Raw genomic sequence first — 12694 nt, forward strand, 5'->3', positions numbered from 1 at the left:
AATATTATTAAATCTACACAGGCTGTGTACCAAACTAGCAGGATGCACCAAATTTGATAAAGATGTGCACTGTTTTTGCTGGAACACATTGCACTCCAGCCATGATGTGGTATAGGGAGTAGTAAGGTGTCCAATGTGCCTAGCAAGTTGCATTAAATTTTTGCTAGCTTGCAGAGGATCATTAGTGGCTGCCAGAATGGTGCTAGCAATGACATGCTTGCTAGAGACAGCCAACGCAGAATTGGGTGTGTGTGTGTGTGTGTGTGTGTTTCCCTGCCACTTTAATCATTCTATGTGTGGTGTGCAAAAAGGAACAAACCAGGCTAAAGGTCATGTCACTCACCCTGGTGCCACAGCCCAATATCAAAGGACCAGTGTGCTTTTTTATCATCATCAATGGAAAACTCAGCAGTGGTCAGAGGATTGGACAAGATCAGTCTACATCCCAGTCCCAAAGAAGGGCAGTGCCAAAGAATGCTCTAACTACCATACAATTGCACTCATTTCACATACTAGCAAGGTTATGCTCAAAATCCTCCAAGGCAGGCTTCAGCAGTACATGGACTGAGAACTCCCAGAAGTACAAGCTGGATTCTGAAGGGGCAGAGGAACTAGAGACCAAATTGCTAACATGCGCTGGATTATGGAGAAAGCCAGAGAGTTCCAGAAAAACATCTACTTCTGCTTCATGGACTATGCAAAAGCATGTCAGAAACTGAGGAGGAATTAAAGAACCTCTTAATGAGGGTGAAAGAGGAGAGTGCAAAAATGGTCTGAAGCTCAACATCAAAAAAACCAGAAGATCATGGCCACTGGCCCCATCACCTCTTTGCAAATAGAAGGGGAAGAGATGGAGGCAGTGACAGATTTCACTTTCTTGGGCTCCATGATCATTGCAGATGGAGACAGCAGCCACAAAATTCAAAGATGCCTGCTTCTTGGGAGGAAAGCAATGATAAACCTAGACAGCACCTTAAAAAGCCACCCTCCCCCCCGCCTTAATTCAGTTTTTCTTTTACTTGCCTGCCTGTTCATTTTCAGTTCTGAGTAGTCTCTCTCTCTCTCACACACACACACACACCATCCATTTTGTACATTTAAATAAGCTTGATGAAGTTCTCAGTCTCTTGCACCTTTCTTTCTTCCCTCCTTTCCCTGCTGCTTCTTTGCAGTCACTTCCGGAGGAAGCAATCATTCAGAAGCCCGGACTGGCTGATTGCCCAGGGCTAATCCCCAGGTGCATCCAATTAGGCTTATCTCTCCGATCTTTCTAACAGAAAGGAACATTTAGGAGCTCCCTGCTGCAACTGAGGAAGTAACAGGGTGAGGTGGTTTACAATTAACCCTTGGGCTGCAGAGGGTGGGGGTGGGTGGGAGGGTGGGGGGTAGCAGCCAGCTCATTACCCCCAGGATTTTCACTTTTACCCCATTTGGGGTAATTTACCCCTGTTTCCCGACCCATGGTTTATGCCTTCAAATGAAATGCAAACAGTGTTTTTTTTTTTTTTTGCCTCAGCTTAAGAAATCACCATGGACATTATCTGCTGCGCACCAAGTTGAATGACTTGTTAAGTAACAGATACCTATGGTGATTTCTTATTAGCAAGTCACTCCCAAACATTACAGCATTGTGTTTAGACCAATAAAATTCCAATAGGATTTTGGGCAAAATGTTTGTAATACATATTAGTCAGCCTATAGATTATTTGCTAAAGAGTTTTCACCTTCTTTTATTTGCTGATTCTGTAGATGTCAAGAGCCAAATAAATGTTATGAGATGCATAGTTTTTTTATTCATAGTTAGAAGCTTGTTTGTATAGTGATTTTGACACAAATTTAATTTTCAGTGCTTAATTGTGGGCTATTGTATATATCAACATCTGTTCCTTTCCTAGCAAACTTGTCAGCATTTATTATTAAGACAGCTTGTAGTTGTTAAAAATAATGTTTGGACATATTGGAAGTTTGCTTCCACTCTATTAATTGATGTGTTCTATAGACAATTAGCCACCTCATTTGCTGTTTTTATTACATTTGATAAATTTTGATTAGTTTGAAAATATGCATTTTCCATTTAATTTACTGACCTGAAATTTTGGAAAAACATAAATGGTATGTGTAGATGTCTCACAGGTACTTCTAATACCAAACAGGTACCTGGAATACATAAGTGTGGGAGATTTTAGTGGTACAGTGGAGTCTCGACTTATGGTGGGCTCCACTTACGAACTTTTCGAGATCCATACTTCTCTGGCTGCAAAGTTTTACTTCGACTTGCGGCCAGAGAATCGACCTATGGACCATAAGAGGAAGGCAGAAAAAGCGCCAAATTCAAATTCTCCGCCTCCCCCTTCCAGTCTGTAGGCTGCGGATCTGCCTCCGGATGCCTTCCAGGGCTTCTCCGCCACCATGGGAGGCATCTCGGAGGTCCACCACCACCACCGATAGTGCCTCCGAAGCACTATCGGCGGTGGGGGGAACCTCCGAGATGCCTCCCATGGCGGCGGAGAAACCCTGGAAGGCATCTGGAGGTCCACCGCTGCAGGGAGCTGCGCCAGGCCAAGCAATCCTAGCCATGCTCGGACTCCCAGGTGAAGGCAATTCATACACAATGCAACAAAGTCATGTGCACCCTGAAACATCAAAGGAAGCCTTTAATCAGTAGCACTTTGCTACTGCTGATGACATACCATTGCATATACAAAGCTATAGAACCAGATTTTGGCCAGAAATTGGTTTGGTAAATATTTGTTATTTTTTGAATAAATTTGTATGTTTTTGTACATGACCGCTCTTAGTGCCTCTGCCCTTTGTTAAAATACTATCATAATTTAAGACCTTGTCATGTGTTCCTCTCTCTTGACCCATTTTACCAAGTTGATAACAGTTGCAAAAAGTACATTCTGATGATTAAAAAAATTAAAGATGGTTTACTCCTTAGAGTATAAGTTGGTTTTATACCTTGTTGCAAGGGACTTCTGTAAAAGATGCATAAAATGCAATATATCTCCCAAATTTCAAAATTCATTAAGTTCTCAATAGTAGAGATGCAAATACCCTCCTACACAGGTGGACATAACAAGGGTCTGGCCCCCTGGGGCCGGACTGTCCACTCACCTTTCTGCTGCTGCCGCAGGCTCTGCGCTCCCTTCCAATCGCTCTGGAGTGCCCGGTCTGCAAGCCACTCTTTGACCTGGCAGGGAAGCTCATTATCTTCACCTGTGTGGGGGAATCCCTCCATGTCTAGTTAGTAGCTAGAGGAAGAACAGCCGTCACTTAAGCTTTTATTGTTTACATCACTGGTTCTTAACCTTTGTTACTCAGATGTTTTCGGACTGCAACTCCCAGAAGCCTTCACCATCAGCTCTGCTGGTTGAGGTTTCTGGGAGTTGCAGTTCAAAAACACCTGAGTAACAAAGGTTAAGAACCACTGGTTTACATTAAAAAGTATTCTAGAATTGGTCAAACTCTGCAGTTCTCAAGAGAAACAGAAAGTGCTCCCCACATTTGCTGATATGATTTTAGTATTGCCTTTAGCTTCTCCAGCTAGTGCCGATCAAACTGTAGCTCATTATCACATCTTCTTTTAGTATTTAATGTAGCTAAAGTCATTCTGTCCCTACACAGTTGAATCATATGTATATGAAAAAACCCCAAGGACATCAAGAGGGAAAATATCCCAAATACAGTGGTGCCCCACATAGTGACGTTAATCCGTTCCAGGATTAACGTCGCTATCCGGATTCGTCGCTATGGGGGGGGGGAACCCATAGGAACGCATTAAACTCCGTTTAATGCGTTCCTTTTGGGGAAAAAACTCACCGCTATACAGGGAATCCTCCATCCGGCCGCCATTTTCGCTGCCCGGTAAGCAAGGGCAGGGTGCGAAAACACTGTGGGCGGTCATGTTCTGCACCCGGCGGCCATTTTGGAACCGCCGATCAGCTGTTCCCAAAACATCGCAATACGAAGATCGGTAAGCAAAACGCTTACCGATCATCGCAATGCGATGTTTTGCCTATTAAAACATCGCAATGCGATCACATTAGCGATCGCAAAAAACGTGTCGCTATGCGGATTTGTCGTTAAGCGAGGCACCACTGTATAGCCCAGTAAGAAGCCAGTGGCCTGGAATGTTGACTATAGTGGGTGGGTGGGAAGGAAACTGCCTTATACTGGGTCTGACCACGATCCCATCTATACCAGTATTGTCAGTTCTGATTAGCAGCCTATCTTCACCTGCAGATTGCTGGTATCCCCTGGTGATCTCTCATCTAAATACTAACTAGGCCCTGCTTAGTTTTCAAAGTCTGGGGTGATTGAGTCTATTCAGGTAATACGCTGTAGCTGACAACTGGAGCACTATTCAGAGCTTCACAGATAATACTGGCCATGTGAAGGGCCTAACCCTTCTCCTCTCTGGCATTTGCAGACAACAGTTTCCTGCTGTTGTGTGGGCTCCATGTGAGCAAGAACTCCAGATTTTCAGGATTCTACTTACAGAATGTACATGTGAGAAGGAACCTCTTCTTTGGAGAGGGCTAATCACTCCCCACAAAGCATAATGAGTCTATGGATGAAGATAGCATTTGAATATGGTTCAGGTGGAAAGGGCAATACCCTGTTTCGCCAAAAATAAGACCTAATCTAAAAATAAGCCCTAGCATGTTTTTTCAGGATGCTCGTAATATAATCCCTATCTCCAAAATAAGCCCTAGTTAAGTGAAACCTCACCCTCCACCATTATGCAGCAACCAGAAGAAGATGACAGGACTGCATTTGAATAAATGTAGATTTTTTTACATGAAAAAAAAACATCCCCTGAAAATAAGTGCTAATGCATTTTTGGAGCAAAAATCAATATAAGGCCCTGTCTTATTTTTCGGGGAAACATGGTAGAATTGCAAAAAGATGGAGGAAGATATCCATAGACGTTTTTTAAAGGACAGAGAGAACATTTAAAATTGCTTTGGAAGGTCATTTCCTGTTTCAGAATGAAGGTCTCCAGAGACAAGAGTGAGGACTGTTCATAGAAAACCATAAAAACATACAAGAAATCAACAGGTAGAGATTGGGCATGTTTTTCTGTCACTACCTCAACTGCAAAATGAAGAAAATATTCCAAAATTGAGAGAGAGACTCAAGCAGTCCAGTGAGACGTCAGCCAGCTTGATAAGCATGGAATGCTGACTGCCTATTAAAGGGAGGACAGTAGGAAAATTGTGATGAGTAATTATGGGCTTTGAAATCCAAAATATCTGGAAGGCTAGTAGCACTGAACTGTGGCAGAAGCACCTTGGGGAGAAATTGGTTCGCCGGGACCTCTCTCCTTTTTTGAACACAGTGAGTCGAGCTGAGATGTCCAGCGCTCCGTCTTGCCCGGTGGTCTTTGATTCCTTTCAGCTTGTCACTCCTGACACTGTTGCCAGGGCGCTTGATTGCTGTCGTGCCACCACCTCCTCCCTTGATCCTTGCCTGGCCTGGCTAATCAAAGCGGCCAGGCCTACAACAACGGAATGGGCCACTGTAATAATTAATGGGTCAAGGAGACACTCATTAGGCCCATTAGGAAGAAAACAAGTTTGGCGGCGGACGAAATTGGCAATTATAGGCCCGTCGCCAATGTTTCTTTCCTAAGCAAGGTAGTTGAGAGGGTGGTGGCCGATCAGCTCCAGGCGCACCTGGACGAAACAGATGCCCTGGATCCATTTCAGTCGGGCTTCAGGCCGTGCCATGGTACAGAAACGGCATTGGTCGCCCTGTGCGATGACCTATTGAGGGAGGCTGACAGGGGGAAAGTGTCCCTGCTGGTCCTCCTCGACATCTCAGCGGCCTTCGATACCATCGACCACGGTATCCTCCTGGGGAGGCTCTCTGAGTTGGGAATTGGGGGCCTTGCGTTGGCCTGGCTCCGTTCCTTCTTGGAGGACCGTCCCCAGAGAGTACAGCTTGGGGAGAGCTTCTCGGCCCCGTGGAGTCTCAATTGTGGGATTCCACAGGGGTCGATTATCTCCCCAATGCTGTTTAACATCTATATGAGGCCGCTGGGAGGGGTCATCCGGGGGTGTGGAGCTCGATGTCATCAGTATGCTGATGATACTCAGCTCTACATCTCCTTTCCACCTGCTGCAGGAGATGCCGTTCTGTCCCTTCAGCGCTGCCTGGCGACCGTACTGCAATGGATGCTGGAGAACGGGCTGAGGCTGAACCCGGACAAGATGGAGGTGCTGAGGGTGGGTGTCCCCAGAGTGGGGGGTTTGGGAAACTCCCTCTCTTTTGGGGGGGTGACCCTACCTGCCAAGGATGGGGTCCGCAGTTTGGGGATCCATCTGGACCCGGCGCTCACTATGGAATCCCAGGTGGCGTCCGTGGTCCGAAACACCTTTTATCACCTTAGGCGGATAGCCCAGCTGCGGCCCTATCTTGATGTGAGGGCCCTCACTACCTTGGTACATGCGCTCGTAATCTCAAGATTAGACCACTGCAATGCGCTCTACGTGGGGCTGCCTTTGAGGCTGGTGCAGAATGTCGTGGCCAGACTCAGTGGTGTGAAAAAATACCAACACATTTCACCCACTCTGGCTGCATTGCATTGGCTGCCCATCCAATTCCGCATCAACTTCAAAGTGTTGATGCTTACGTATAAAGCCCTAAACGGCTTAGGGCCTCGATACTTGGCGGAACGCCTACTTCCACCAAGTTCTACCCGTGTCACTCGTGCGAGTCAGGAGGTGAGGCTGAGGAGCCTAACGCCGAGGGAGGCCCGGAAAGAAAAGACAAGAAATCGGGCCTTCTCAGCGGTGGCTCCTCGCCTCTGGAATAACCTTCCCCCTGACATTCGCGCGGCTCCCTCGCTGGGTATTTTTAAAAATCAATTAAAAACACTGATGTTTCAGCGGGCCTTCCCCTCAGCCAACTCCTAATCTTCCCTCTTTTTCCCCTTTCTTAGTGTTTGTCCCATTTTGTCTAAAGTCTTTCCCCTATTTAAAATTGTTTTAATATTGTATTTTGCTTGCTGTAAGCCGCCTAGAGTGGACTCAATGAGACTAGATAGGCGGGATATAAATAGAATAAATAAAATATAGTAAGGAATGGGCAAAGTGTATGCATCCTTTTTTTTCTATTCCACTCAGCCCATATTATTGGCTGTGCTGGATAGAGCTGATGGGAGTTGCAGACCAGAAATACTTGGACTTCAACAACTTCCTTCTACTGGACAATGGTCTAGCTCTGCTATACTTTGTGTAGTTCTCTGGAAAAGGTCGTGGGAAGGGGCTTTCCCCCCAGAACATGAGCTTTAGATGTTTAAGAATAATTTTAGATTGGAGAGGGAGGAGCCACGAGCAGTGAGAACAGGGGAATTCTAGGGCTCTGGATTCCCCTGGGTTTACTCTGAGTCAGAGGACACACACCCCCGGAGAAGGGGGGGAAAGTTCCCGCAGGAGAGTGGGACTTGTTAGCAAGTGGGGGCTTTGGAACCACAGAATCTCAGATGGCAGTCTTTTTTTTGGCAGAGTTCCCTTCCTACACGTAATCTGTCTCATGAAGTCGCCATGATGGTGAGTTAGCTGCTCCAAGAGGGGAGGTATTGAGATTTATTATCTGACTGCAGAACAGAGATTAACAATCTGCTGCTAAGCTACAGCAAATAAAAGATCAAATCTGCTATTTGAAAGCTGATGAGAAGGAGATCTCAAGTGGCATAACTTTGTTGATGGCAGTAACATTGGAGTTTTCTTTACTACGCCACAGCTTGGAAACAAAACCAACTCGCTCTTTTTCTCTCTTAACCCTCACCCCCAGAGAAACTGTCTTCTTATAAATTTATAAAGTCAGGACATAAGAACTCTAAATAACTCTACATAATTTAACCTAAGAGGCTCTGTATCTGGTTACAACGCGGTCTGTAAATCACCCCCCAGTAAGACTTTAAGTGCGGTCCAGCTAATAAATCATGTGGGAAATCTGAGTAATTAACCTACTGACTGCTACAGCCATGGAAGGAGGGGGAGAATAATCTTTGCAACTTACTGCTACGGCCATGGAAGGAGGGGGAGAATCATCTTCGCAATTTACAGTGGATTATATCAAGGGACTTCTTCAAGAATGTCAATTTAACATACCATATTTTTTGCTCCATAAGATGCACTCCCCCCCAAAAAAAAAGTGGGGGGGAAGTATGTGAGTCTTATGGAGGGAATACAGTAAAAAAGGGTTCAGCCACCACCACCCAGAAGCCTCCTGCTGCCATGCTGGGAGGCCTCCGAACTGGCACCAAAGACTGCTTGTTGTTTGGACCTCACCATTCTGCACTGCTGGCTTTCCAGGATCTGCTTCCTGCAGCCCACCTGGAAAACCAGCAAGGCTAACAGGTCTATGGTAGCAGGCAGTGAAAATAGCCAAGGACCAAAGGGGAAAGAGCAATTCTAGAAAGACCAGGGAAAACCACACAGTCCCCCACTTAGGCAGTTGATTTTCCCACATTTGGGGAAATCACAGGGGTCAGCACATTCAGAGTGCAATAGATGAGCCTTACCCTGGGAAAACCACTTTTACAATAATGGTATCTCCCCTGCCAGGTATGAGCTGGAATGGCCCCTGAAAATTCTTCCCCTTTCTGTGCCCTATCCCCCAAAGGTATGTGACCCCCCAGCTGCACCTCCTGATCGGAGCAGGGCTGCACAGCCCCAGTCCTGAAAGAGGACAAGAGACCTACTCAGTGTTTTGGGGTACCCCACAGGACCCCCATCAGGGGCTGGAATGTTCCTCCCACAATCCTCCAGTGCACAGATATTAGCATACCTAATATGCGGGGAAGGCAGGGAAAGCGGGGAAATTCAAACTTTCAGTTAGTGAAGAGGCTGCTTGCCTGCTTCCTTGCTAGTCCAAGCAGTTAGATTGCTGGGAGAGAGACCTGGGACTGCCTGGTATTGTCGTTTTAAAATGTAAAATGTAGTTTAAAATCTGCTTGTTTTGGGTTAAACTGTGCTTGGTTGAAAAGGCTCCATTTGAGCTGAAACCTGCTTGAATAGAAACATGCATAGGGTTACTTGCTTTAAAAGCTGCCTGCAAAGCCTTTCAGACCAGCGCCAATCAGCTGTTAGGTGGGGAGAGGGGAGGGGGAAGGAGCAGGAGCAGGAGCGGAGAATAGCACAAAATGGCTGCCGTCTGCCGGGTGCCTGCTGGCTTTTAGCTGTTTGGGGCTCTTTTTTGGCTGTTCTGGGGTCTACCAAGGCACTGTGAAGAGCAAGGCTCAGTCTACAGTACCTGGTAAGTGACTTTCTTTTAAGTTTTTTAAAGTTTCTGACTTTTCCCTCCCCCCATAAAAATGCATTAATTTTCAATGCATTACTATGGGAAATTTGGATTCAACTTGCAAACTTTTCAACTAGTTCTGGGCATCTAATAGAGAATGTATTTCCAAAGGGTGTTGCAGCAGGGAAACTAACTGTGTCTCATGACTTCTAACTGGATTATAGTACCTGCTTCCTGATTTCAGCTACTATAGTTTGTATTCAGTTTTTTTGGCTCGTCAAGAATGTTGTTCATGGCTTTGTGTGGCTTAACATGTTGTGTCTTGCATGCTATAAATGTTCAATTATGTCAGAAAATGGAGATTTGGTCTTATGCTGAGCATGTGCTACTGCTGGTGAATGGGATCGGGTTAAGCTTTGTGTTGCTGTTCTTTTGCGTAACTTAAATAAGGAAAACCAGCTGTTAAATAGTTTAATTCCACTATTTATCCTCCACACAACTAAAAGGGACCTCTCAATGCAGTACCAAATCAGACAAACCATTTCTAACTTAATATAGGCTTGAGCTGTAGCTGGGCAGAGTTGCACAACAATCTCATCTGTCATTGAGACATTTCTATAAGCATAGGGAGGAGCTGGATGAAAGGAAATGTAAAATATAGGTAGAGTGGTATAGGTCTTATCACTGGCTGATAATGGTCTATATTAATGCCACTGTTGACTGCTGTTCACTTTACATGGTTCAAATGTTATTCTGTTATAGTTTATTAAATATTTTATTACACTATTTGGTTCAGAATATATTTTCCCTGTGTTCCTCCTCTAAAAATTAAGTGCGTCTTAAGGTCCAGTGCATCTTATGGAGCAAAAAATATGGTAATTAATTATTTGGAGATGCAATTTGAGGAGATAAGAATGGACTTGAAAATGACTTTTTCTGCTCTGCATGAAAACATCGAAAGCAAGGACAAACAACTTAACCAAATCCTTAATGAACAGCCTTTAATGTCGGAGAAACAGCCACCGTTGTCAGAGAGAGGCGAGGGATTTGTACAATCTGAAGAGAAACCAGAGTCAGAGAGAGAGAGAAGAAAAAGACTCCTTTTCTTCAAAGGATGGCTAAAAAAGACGAAAGGGGGGGCTGGGAAGAGAGAATGTATCTCAAGATTGTTCCGAAAAGAAAGAATGTAAAGGGAGAGAAATGGGCAAGGCTTAGGGCAGAAATTTACGATCAGAGATCACACACTATCTTGCTCCAAAATCAAACTACTGAATACATTGGGATGAAATTAATCAACCGTATAGAAAAATGTTTTAAAGAAATATTATAGATGGCATTTCAAAACTGGAAAATACTTTCTTTGTGAGGCATGTATATTGAGACATTAAATATGTGCGATTATAATAGTGACAATGTTGACAAGATTTAAGAGGCCAATCCCGGTTTGATGACACTGGAGCTGATAAATAAAATCAGAAAGGAGGAAGTTACTTGCTGAATAAATAATAGAAATACTATAAGCAAATTTGGCCAGACATGAAATTTAAGGTTAGACAAGCATATGTGATTTATGAATTTTAGAAATGATGAATAATAATATTGGATGTTTTTTTAAAGGCACATATATGGAAATACCAAGTATGTGTGAACTATAAGAGTGATTATGCTAACAAGATTAGATATATATTTTTCTGTATATAAGAATGGAGATCATCTAGGAATGAATAGGCCTGTGTGGATATTATGGTGGATAAGTAATTTTAAAGAGGAAATGAGGAATGTTTATGATGAGAGTAAGATGGATGGAAATGCAGATGAGGGAATTTACAAAATTGATTATAAAATTAGGATGTTAGATACTTAATCAGATACACAAAATAGGGATGTGGAATATAACATGTGCAGATGCACATGGATATATTATTTCTGTAGTCAGAATTTATATAATAGATAAGCTGGTATGGGGAATACCTCCCCGCCTGTATGTTTTGTTAGTCTTGTATGTTTTGTTAGTTTTATGTGTCATTTGTTTGTAGGTATTTCTATTTTTTTTTCTTTGTAGGTATGTATGTTATAAAAAACAATAAAATGTTTTTTAAAAAGAATAATTTTAGATTAATATAAAGATATGACTAGGACCAGCCTCTAAGTCATGTCTTCATCAAAACTACAAAAATGTGCATGGTAACAGTATGAAGAACGCATGCAGAACTCAAGAACATTTACTGAGTAATATAAGGGCTGAAATCCTGTTTGTAGTGTAAGCTGAAGTGTCACCTTCTGCACATTCTTCCTTGGTAAACAATTCAGTACTACTAGAAAGCTAACTGTATTAGTGCTATATACCAGTATATAGCTATAGAACATACATGTGTAGAACACTCCAGTACAAGGATCAGCTACCCAGCCATGTATGCTGTCTTCTGATCCTCCTCTTCCCCTGATTTTATTTTCCTACCAGAAGAGACTTGGTGTTCTGTGGCCAAGGAGTATCCTTGGCTCTTATTGGGCTACTTAGCCTTGGTTTGGGTTGGGGAGGAATATTTTTAATAAGTCATAGATTTTTCTGTATTTTGGGGCAAACTTAAGCATAAAAATATGTCACTCTTGTTTGATACCACCTCTTCAGTTTGCTGTTAGAAAAAAAAGTTACAGTACATTTAGACAGAAACATTCTACAGTTTTAGCATAAATGTATGGTTTAGATAAAAACTGTATAGAAGTACAATTCTTTTATGGCACTGAGTAATGTGCTTGACTCACTTTGCCATTTATTGTCTAGCTCAGTGGTTCTTAACCTTTTTGAAAGAAACGCCCCCTTGAGCCATTGAGGAAGTTATCATCGCCCCCCCTCCCCGCGGTGATGATATCTTATTTATTTATTTATTTATTTATTTATTTATTTATTTATTTATTTATTTATTTATTTATTTATTTAAGACACTTTAATGCAATGACCCCTGAAAAGAAAATTCAATTCCAAGAAAATGAAATGCCCCCCAAAAGTAACATTTAATGATTTAGTTCCAAGCGAATTTTAAGACGCAAAAAGAAACATAAAAAGGGCATAAAAGCAAACTGCAATGCAGGAACTAAAAATTTCAAGACGAAAACTCTGAAACTAAATTAAGACTGGAGGAAAATATATATTCATGCACATTGTAAAAAGGCTGCAGCCATCTTCACAGGTTTGGCTTGCTCCAGCGCCCCCCTACCGCCCCCCTTCTGCTCCAGCGCCCCCATACCGCCCCTTTTCATTCTACCGCCCCCTGAAAAATGAAATCGCCCCCTGGGGGGCATTATCGCCCACGTTAAGAACCACTGGTCTAGCTCATTCAGATTTGTCCTCTGATTTATACAGATATAGAATTAAAGTTGAGAAATCTGGTAGAAAATGATTTTATGTGTCAAGTATTTTGACAGATAAAAATACACTGGT

The 12694-nt window shown here is 43.2% G+C and overlaps 1 protein-coding gene and 1 pseudogene across 3 annotated transcripts in view; one reads left to right on the plus strand and one right to left on the minus strand.

Moving 5' to 3' along the window:
• MLLT3 (MLLT3 super elongation complex subunit) overlaps positions 1 to 12694 on the plus strand; it is a 299778-nt gene that overhangs the window by 110235 nt on the left and 176849 nt on the right. The window lies entirely within an intron of this gene.
• LOC140705145 (U1 spliceosomal RNA) lies at positions 8410 to 8587 on the minus strand (annotated as a pseudogene).

Source organism: Pogona vitticeps, chromosome 2, assembly GCF_051106095.1.
Source record: "Pogona vitticeps strain Pit_001003342236 chromosome 2, PviZW2.1, whole genome shotgun sequence".
Taxonomy (NCBI): Eukaryota; Metazoa; Chordata; class Lepidosauria; order Squamata; family Agamidae; genus Pogona; species Pogona vitticeps.